This window comes from Polypterus senegalus, chromosome 2 (genome assembly GCF_016835505.1).
Source record: "Polypterus senegalus isolate Bchr_013 chromosome 2, ASM1683550v1, whole genome shotgun sequence".
NCBI classification, from domain to species: Eukaryota; Metazoa; Chordata; class Cladistia; order Polypteriformes; family Polypteridae; genus Polypterus; species Polypterus senegalus.
In genome coordinates, this window is record NC_053155.1 from 34,878,378 (window position 1) to 34,888,548 (window position 10,171).

The window sequence follows — 10,171 nt, forward strand, 5'->3', positions numbered from 1 at the left end:
GTTGCTGAGTCCAAACCCTGACAAACATCCTCAGGCCATTTCCACTGCTGCACCACCAAACTTTACAGTACACACTATACAATCCAGGAAGGTAGCGTTCTCTTGGCATCTGACGAAACCCATGATTCATCACTCCACAGAACTCGTTTCCACTACTCCAGAGTCCAATGGTGACATGCTTTACACCACCTCAGCTGACGTCTGGCATTGACCATAGAGCAGGGACATGCAGTCAGGGGAGGCAGGTGAAGATCATCATAAAAAGTAAAAAAACTAATAATGATAACATAAAATAAATTTGTCCACTGGTCTGTGCTATAAATTTGTTTTCCGTATGATTCCAATAATTTTGATAATTTTTATAGTTAAAATCGCTGAATTTGCTTATTTCCTGTTCAAATACAAAGGAGAAATGTGAGGTGCAGTAGCGACAAGACGAGCCTCACCTCACCTTGGACTGCGCTCTCCCTCACACACGGGGTTGATGCCTGCAATTGGCCTGTTGCTGCCTTTCTGTACGTCACCAATATAATGTTTGCACACACATTTATTATACACCCTGACTTTCCACAGTCTGTCTAATATCTTTAATGAATGTGTGTGATATATTTAGTCTTGCTAAAACCACAGTGAGAAGGCACAAGGTGAGGCAGACAGTACCGTGCCGCACCAAAGGGGGCACATGTGAACCCAACAGGAGCTTGTTGCTGCTGTTCTTCTACGCTGAGGCTCTGGGCACCAGTAAGTTAGTGAAAGTTATCAGAAAGTAAAGTGCACTGCAGTGGTCTGTTTATTTTTATTTTTTGTTCCGACTGACTGCCAAAATGGAAGATTAAGATTTTTAAAACTAAAAGAAAATAAGGAGGACTTTTACAAGAAAGTGATGGAGATTTTCTTGGAGAACGAATAGGTGCATGGACTTCATTTACTAATAAAGTTAAGACCGTAAATGGTTTTCAATTTTATAAAAAATGGGACCAGACTAAAAAAAATCAACCCAATATTTAAAACTAAATTTTGACCTTAAATAAAATATTTGTTTGTTTTACTTGTTATCCTTTTGTTGAACAGTCTGTATTAAAATTGATTAAAGCATCATAATTAAAAGCTTTTAAAAACAACTAAATATTGCAATCAAGGTCAAAATTGAAATCTGTTTTTTTTTGTACACCACTCTATACTTTCATTTGTATTGAATGAACATGGAGGGTGCCGAGCAAATGCGCTGTCTCCGCTCTTTCTCGCTGCTGTAAATGTAATGTTCTTTCTTATCCAAATATGTGCCTTAGCTATGTGTGTAAAGAAATGTTGATGAGATATGAAACATAACCAGTAGTCAATGCTGCCAACTGAATAGTGAATAAGCTACTCTTTTGGGTTCATATATTTGTAAATCTCACTCTTACCAGCCATGAACATCACAGCGTGTCACTGCCATAGAGGTTTTGGGCTTGTGTGCAGCTGGTCGGCCAAGGAAACCCATTTCATGAAATCCCTGCTGCACAGATCTTGTGCTGATGTTGCTTCCAGTTGTACTTAAGAACTCCGTTGTGAGTGAAGCAACAGAATAGAGTCGATTCTTATGCACTATGCCCTTTAGCACATGGTGGCCCAGCTCTTTGAATTTGGGTGGCCTACCCCTTTGTGGCTGAGCTGTTCTTGTTCCTTTGATGCTTCCAGTTCAGATTAATTCCACTTACTTTTGACCACAGCAGATCAAGTAGAGCTACATTTCACATAATGGCTTGTGGCAAAGGTGACATCCTATGACAGTGTCACATTTAAGGCCACGGAACTCTTCAGCATGACCCACTCTACTACCAATGGAGATGTCATAGCTTGAATTTTTACACCTGTTAACAATGAAACACCTGAACTCAATAATTTGGAGGGGTGTCCTCATATTTTTGGCCATATACTGAAATTGTGCTGTACAATGGATCAGCAGATCATCTAGGGTGGGCTCCTGCCTTCTATTAACTCTAAATTGGCCAAGTGTACTGACATCCACTAATGGACCATTTACCACAATATGTCAAATTCTCCTCAATATTACGAATGCTATAAGCAGGTTTAGTAAATGGCTGCACTATTTTGAATGGAGTACAACGGTGATCCCTTTTTTAATGACAAGAGGGAGCTGCCCTTAAGGAGAGGACATTTTTCATTTACACCTGGGTGTTTTTCACTGGGTGCAGTGGGTAGCACTGCTCCCTGGCAGTTAGGAGACCCAGGTTCGCTTCCCGGGTCCTCCCTGAGTGGAGTTTGCATGTTCTCCCCGTGTCTGCGTGGGTTTCCTCTGGGTACTCCGGTTTCCTCCCACAGTCCAAAGACATGCAGGATTGTCCCTAGTGTGTGTGTGTGTGTGTGCCCAGCGGTGGGTTGGCACCCTGCCCGGGGTTTGTTTCCTGCCTCACGCCCTGTGTTGGCTGGGATTGGCTCCAACAGTGACCCTGTAGTTAGGATATAGCGGGTTGGATAATGGATGGAAATCTTTAAATACAGTATGAAGTGAAGCTACTAGTCCTTTAAAGAGGATAGAAAACCACTGACAAAGTGAAAAACAGAGAAGAAATTTAGAGAAGGAACTCCTCTATGAGGAGGTGAACAGAAATGAAAACCAGCAGCTAGTTCTGCACCAAACCTGGCAACTCATGAAGCATATTTTTTGGCAGTATATATCTAAATACAACCCTATAAGCCAATATTACAAAATGCCGGCAGAGCTAAAATATCCATTTGTGAAGAATGTTAAGTGAGGCCAAGCAGCTGCATGTTATAGTGGCGATTGAGAGTTTGCGGCCAGTGCGGACACTGCTGTATTTAACCTTATTGAGTACCGGCTGACGTCTTTACCCAAGGCGATGCACATAATCACAGTCAAGTATGTATGTTTTTCTTTTTTTTTTTTTTTACAATTGTGGCACAAGCAAGTCACAGAGTGAGTGAAAAGCAATGATTGATTGTGGTTTTAAGGGTCAACACCCTAACCACTACAGCACACTGCAGGCAAACACAGTCAAATAAAAGTGCAGTTACTTGGCTGACATGATGCACATTTGTGGGAAAAGAAAGACAATTATTATGGTTTGCTGAACCAGCCTGTTTGTTTATAGCGTCACTGGGTAGTGTATCCTGTTTATATCCAACCCAATGTCACCAGGTAGCATCAGGGTGCAAGGCAGCAACTAACAATGGGAGAGAATCACTCTATTGCAAGCCATGCTCACTCAACAAATGGGCACATTAACAAAACTTGGAAGTCTGTTAGGCGTGAAAGTGCCCACAGAATGCCAACTCTGAGATTGGGAGAACATGCAGATGCCATAATGACAGTGTGTGGGGCAGAATTTGAACCCTGGTCCCAATGTTGTGAAGTATCACCATTAACCACCAAGCCACTATTTTCCTCCTAGTACCAACGTGGCATCTTTAACTTCTGACTTTGTCATTCTGTATAAATATCCTACACTTTCACATTTGTACTGCCAGCTGCTTTCATTCTTCACTCTTTAATTCAGGGGAACTAATAATAATGACTTAGTTTTTTTTAAGTAATTTAAACTCCATTTCATTCATTCACAGATAAAAACACAAAATGATGTGTTGGTGACTTAATCAAGTCGTTTGAAAGAGGATGTCAAAGCTCCTGCTCACTTAACACGTCTGCTCAGCTTTGTGGCACCTGACGTGCCCGCTGAACAACACCGACTGGAGTGCAGAAACACTCACTCACCATTTATGTAAGACAGAGTCTTATGATCAAAGCGATGCCTGTATATGGGCTTTGGTTCGTGAAATAATGGATAATGTTTTGATGCTGATGTCACAACATAAGTGGAAAATGCTGACATATAATGAGATAAACTTATTTGGAACAACTTAAAATGTTTGCAATGTCGTCAACGTATATTCCTACTTAAACTGACTACATGCATGACACATAAAGAGGTGCCAATAACGGGACCAGGATTTACAATTCTGGGTGTTCCCTGTGTGGACTTTGCATGTTCTCCCTGTGTCTGCATGAGTTCTTCCCACAATCCAAAGACATGAAGGTTAGCTGAACTGGCGTTGTGAAATTGACCCGTGAGTGTGTTCAACCTGCGATGGACTGGCACCATGTCAAGGGGCTGCCCACACCTGTGCCTAAAGTTTGCTGGGACGGGCTCCAGCTGCCACACAACCCAGCCCCGGATAAGTGAGTTTAGAAAATGGATGGATAAGTGATGCTTAAAATACATTTACCTACTGAGAAAAAAGTACTTCATTTTTTTGTGTTTCCAAATTAACAAACTGGTAATTATTATATACACATGCAGTAATTAAAAATACTTTTAAATGCAAATGAAAACTAACTCATCGTAAAGATGGTTGAAGCTACTCAATTATAACAATAGTTGACGTAAGCCAAAAAGGTACTTGAAAACTGTTGCATTCACTTTTTTTTTTTTTTTTTTTTACCTGTTTAAATTTCCAAAATGCTTCCCCGTTCACGCATGCACAGAATTGGAATGTCATACATGGCCATCCCTTAGTCAGTGAGAGTATAAATGATGGTCTCCTGGGTTTTGATTGACTTTCTATTTCATGTTTTTATTTTACAATGTATTCCTTAATTTTGCAGGGGTTAATTGAGTTAATAGAGTGGCAGGGTGGCACAGTGGTTAGCACTCCTTTACTGAGACAGTGTCGATTTTTCTCTGGCTATTCAGATTTTCCAATCATAATCACAATAAGACATACAAACTCTTTTAAACTGGTAGTTCCCAAACTGTCCCCATGTTGAGTGTGGCTGTGTCCGTGAGTAGGCCATGAAATGGACGAGCAACCCATCCAGGCTTAGGTGCTGCTTCACATCGGATGTTGTCAGCTCCCCAGCAACCATGAATTAGGTTTGAAAATTATTCTGTTCTCATAATCTGTGCCCAGATTTACCCTTTGAGCCTTCTGTAGGTCTCACAATGTGTGGGGAGCCCGTGATCAGAGGACCAATGTTGGGGGTTCGTAGCCCTCAACGATTCAGGATCTCCTCTGCACATGATTTAGTCACTTGGTTTAAAGGACGAGTCAGCTAACTCCTCCCACAGCCCTAATGCTAACCATACTGCAACCGGGCATATCACATAACGTCACTGAAATTTAATGTAAAGCGAGAACCTCCTCGACGGAGCAGCTTGACTATGTTGGGATTGCAGCTGTTTCATGAATCTTCAAAACAACATTGTTGACAGTAACCTGTTGTGATAATTTTCCGTTAACAAGCAGAGAGGTGACTTCAAGACAACATCAGTCAGAAGAATAAAAAAAATAAATAAATAAATTAAACAAATTAAAAAGCATGAAGAAGCAGATCGTGCTGCACTATCAGTTATGTTTTGGATTCCAAATCTGTCTGACTTCCAGTAAGCTTGCTAATGTTGCATCAACTGCCACTACACTAAAGCTAGCGGGTTTACCGGAATAATGGAGTGGCGTTAAGTGTAATAGTTTTGATATCAAGTGCTTAACAGATATAATCTGATGTTGCGAAATTTTACCAACACACTGGCTCTCTTCTTTAATAGTTACAGCAGTTGTTGGCTGAATTGTGAGAAAGCACCACGCAAGCAACTTTGGCATACTGTACAAAGAAGATTCTTCTTCTGACCCCAGTTTGGGCTTTAGGGGCGGCACTGTATGGGAAGGTTTTCTTCAAGTGTGCTAACGGAACATTCATTTTCAGTTGGTACAAAGCCATAAACGTTTAAGCAACGCCACTAAAACACCAAAGCCAAATTGTAGCGGATATCCATTCTGACTTTTTAATACAGGGGAATCCAAGAGCCCGAGTCGTTTTCTGTTTAAAAGTTCCGTTCATCCACAAGCATCAACAGCTGCATTTGCTCGGCTATAAAGTTACACCCGCGGAGTAATTTTAACTGACAGAGATTGCAATTCAATATATATATTATTTGCCTTCATCCTAACTATCGTTACTATTTCCGTTTTCTACCTTATGTTCCATATGCAAAGAATTAATTAAGCCTTAAAGAAACAGACTGGTGATATCTCATTTTTCGGTCTTTAGGATCGTCTCCTTGTGCGACGATTTTAGTCAAAGAAATCGAAAATGATTGGGAAGAGCTGCCCAGCAGAGAGCGATAGAAGTTGTGCGCGGCGCTGTCCTCAAATTTAAGAGCCGCTAACGCCACGCATGCGCTCTGCGCTCTATGCTGTGATTTTTTTTTCTTTTGACTGCTTCGTTTTTGAGATCTTGGTGTCAATTACATGGAAATCAGCGAGATCGATCAACAGTGGACACCGCTAACGAACTTCAGGTTCCCATTCCTACAGCACTCGGGTACAAAGTAGGAACAATCTCCATATGCCACTTTAGAGTAAATAGTTAAGACAACACGCGACGTAATACTGGGAAAACTGGTAGGCTGTTTAATTTATTCCCACGAAATTATTTTTGATTCCATTTCCAATGGATATTTGTTCACGAATTTCCAAATCGGCTACCACGGCAGCTTAATTTTACTGGAACGCAATGCTATTCATTAACTAACAGAGTAGAGCGTGGAAATTCAACGACTGGGGTGTGAGAGGAACCGAAGCCGGTAGATCCACGAAGGGGCAGAACCGCTGCACCTTTCTACCCAGAAATATAGAAAGACATCTTTCAGTTGTGTCATCAAGGGTGACGCAGTGGTTAGGGTTTCCACTTTAAATCAACGCCTGTTCGACCTCATCTTGTGCGATGGTGGGCTCGTAGACTGGGTTAACTGGTGATTTTGTTTACGTAGCTTTGTAAGTAAACGCGCCATGTCCAGTTATGGTCCCTGCCTTGATCCGAGTCGGAATGGCTCAGCGACACTATGCCGAGCCTGAGAAATGAATGAAAGCGCACTGATGTGAGTCACCCAGGGTACTAAGATATACATTTCAGTCTCTGATTCAATATCTAATTATCAGCACGTATTATTTAAATTTTCAGTAGATTTATTGAAAAGTTCGGATTTGTACAATGTGATTTATTGTGCATCTCTGTGAATTAATGGGCAGCCGCTCCGCACAGGGTTGATTCCTGCCTTGCAGACGATAATACGGAGATGGGCTGCGACTTCCCACGATCATCTACTGCTAGTCGCGACTTCAGGAAATGAGTGGACAAACAAACTTAAAAGGATGAGATTTTAGATAGTGCTTTGTTTAGATTGTTCCAGTGCAATCACTTAATAACCACAAATACGATTCTTATGACTGGGTAACTGCACACTAGCAAGTGAAGACTCTCGCTCAAGTTTACACCGCAGAAATTTGAAACCTCCGAGTGCTTCAGCCACAGGACTCAGTGCTCACCTGCCACACGGGTGGCTCCGAAATCCCCATTCGTAAATCGTGCCTAAATACGGGTATAGGTATCCACGTTTAATCCAACCCAGGATTGGGCAGTTGAAGCGGGGGAGGCGGAGCCTGTCTGGACTGCACTGGCACAAAGCAGGAGGCAGCCACGAACAGGGCACCTCGCAGTTAAATTAACTTTAAGCGAATAGATGTACCCAGTCTTATAACACACACATCTTTACGGATTACTGTGGCACAATGACAGTTCATTTAATTCTGGTGGCCATGTTCTGTGGCAGGATTCATTCAAGCAAACACTCGCGCTCTTACTCACGCAGGGTAAATTTGGAATCATCGCCTAATTTTGGAAGTAGTCAATAAATCCCTGGCTGTCTGTGCAGATTGGGTCAGTTGAGACCAGTGTGTGTAATGCAGTCTGACCCATCCATTTCTGGATCTGTTTTTAAAATGTGAGGAGCAGGATGCCATCATAAATCCTGCTGGTGGCGTCCGCAGTTTTAGGAACTGTCACTGAAAGGAGCGCCGGTTCATCACAGGACACCCTGCCACAAATGCACCCGTGGGAAGTGTAGAATTGCACATTATCCAGGCGCCATTCATTTATTAGGGCTATGGGCGGACGTCGGAGTCTTCAGAGAAAAACGAGCAAGAAGAGAGCACGCAGTCTGCCCTTAGAAAAAATCGGCCTGCGAACACGGAGAGGTGCGAAGGGTTCCACCGCGCCACTGCACCGTAAAACAAAGCGGCTCATTTTAATTTACATGGCGGCTCATTTGTGCGGAACATGCTGACAGAGGTTATGAAAATATCTTTTATTTTAAGTGCTAGGATAACAATAACAACATCGGTTGTGAAGCAATCTGATCGGGTCCATTCACTTTATTTATACCTAGCAGCCATTTATACGGCAGCATGGTGACGCAGGGCTTGCACGGTTCAAGAGTTTTTCATCGCTTTCTTTCTGAAGTTGGTATGGACCCCCAGTGTTAAGACAGGGAGATCGGAATGATTGAATTCATTAATTTAATAATAATAATAATAATAATAATAATAATAATAATAATAATAATAATAATAATAATGCGGTGGGCTGGCACCCTGCCCGGGGTTTGTTTCCTGCCTTGCGCCCTGTGTTGGCTGGGATTGGCTCCAGCAGACCCCGTGACTCTGTAGTTAGGATATATCGGGTTCGATAATGGATGGATGGATAATAATAATAATAATAATAATACATAAATAAATACATTTTAGTGTCCTCTAATTCAAGTTTGGAATCATAATTCTCTCCTCAGGAATCATAGGTCCCTCCTCAGTCCATCGCTTGTCAATCCTCCTACTATTTCTAATAATAATAATAACAAGTCCATTTATTTTCTGGGCCACCTAATCTAATTTAAGCTTGTGCACTGGTACAGGAGCAGTCACTAAATCGTCGGGCTCTAGGCAGGAAAGCAACCCTGAACGGGACGCCAATCCACTAATAATAATAATAATAATAATAATAATAATAATATGAAGAAGAAGAAGAAGGGTGGAGGAGTGTTGCATTTCCCTGCATACATCACAGTAATGAACTTATAAAGCTATAGATTTGTCATAATTAATGAAAAACGGAAAAGCAGTCATTAATAAAAAAAAAATACGTAAGTAAAACTATGTAAAATAGAATTTTGTTGTAATGATACTGTTAATTCAGTATTAAAAATCACAAACTAACTAAATGTATATATATATTATATATATGTAGTATTATTAAGACATTGAATAATTATTAACAAATATTATCAACAGTAAAATGTCTAATTTGTTATTTGTTACCTTAATATGCCGAAGGTATAACAAACCACAAATGTTTAAGGTTAGCTGTCACATCATTCCTCTCTGTCACAGCAGCACTTTTTCGCAGGTTTTTGCTCATTTTCTTTGACCTCAATGCCCCGAAGACAAGTTTAGAAGATGAAGCAGTTTTAGTAGCAGCGCGGAGCGCATATTCCGAGGTCCGTTTGGAGGAGACGCTGAGCTTCACGGAGTTTGTTTTATCCACACAGACGCTTTCACCTTCCCAAAATAAGAGTGCAATGCAGCAATATAAATTAAATATAAAGCGGGCAGCTAAACAGTTGCGCTGTCCTGTGCGCTAATGCCAGTCATTTAAATGTAAAAAATAAACGCGCCTTCCTGTATGTTGATGGGAAATCAGTGCGAGCCGAGCTCCTGTTTGAGATCATTCCGAGGTATTCATATTGTGCCGATCATGTTGCTTTTGTCCAGTTACTTTATTTTATTTTTTTTTTTTTGCTAGGGGGAGGGGGGGGTCCTGCCCTGAACTGCCGGCAGCAGCACCGCCCGACTTCGGTTTGAAGTTCAGGTTGCGGATGTGATTTTTGTCAAAGGGAGGAGGAGCCAAACAAGCTGTGAAGTGCATGCGATACCAGAGACTGGAGACCTGGAGCCATCCACGAATAAATACATAATGTGCTCATTCTGCTTTGTAAAAGTGACAGAATTGAGCTCTGAGGCTGCCAGAAAACAAACGCATCACCCGGTTTTGCAGCCGTCTTGAATTCCCTTTTGTGTTAACATGAGCGAATGGACAGCATGAGGACGTTAAATGTGGGAGATCAGCATTTGCTTAATCCGTTAGTAAAGAAAGAGCCTAAATTCACACACTTTGTGCACAGTTTAATGACTTTCATACTAATTGCATGGTGCTGTATAGACTCTTAAATTTCAGCATGGCTTTTTTTATTACGGCGGATATGGCTGAAGTCTTTATTACATATGACAAATGCTTACAGGTCATTTAGCGGTTGATGGT

At 41.4% G+C, this 10,171-nt stretch overlaps 1 protein-coding gene across 1 annotated transcript in view; it reads right to left on the bottom strand.

Annotated features, from left to right (window-relative positions):
• mxra5a (matrix-remodelling associated 5a) overlaps positions 1-9,804 on the bottom strand; it is an 80,294-nt gene extending 70,490 nt beyond the window's left edge. The window contains exon 1 of the mRNA XM_039743572.1: positions 9,172-9,804. The gene's annotated coding sequence lies outside the window, so the exon portion shown is untranslated. The remainder of the gene's footprint in view (positions 1-9,171) is intronic.
• Between the last annotated feature and the right edge of the window lie 367 nt (positions 9,805-10,171).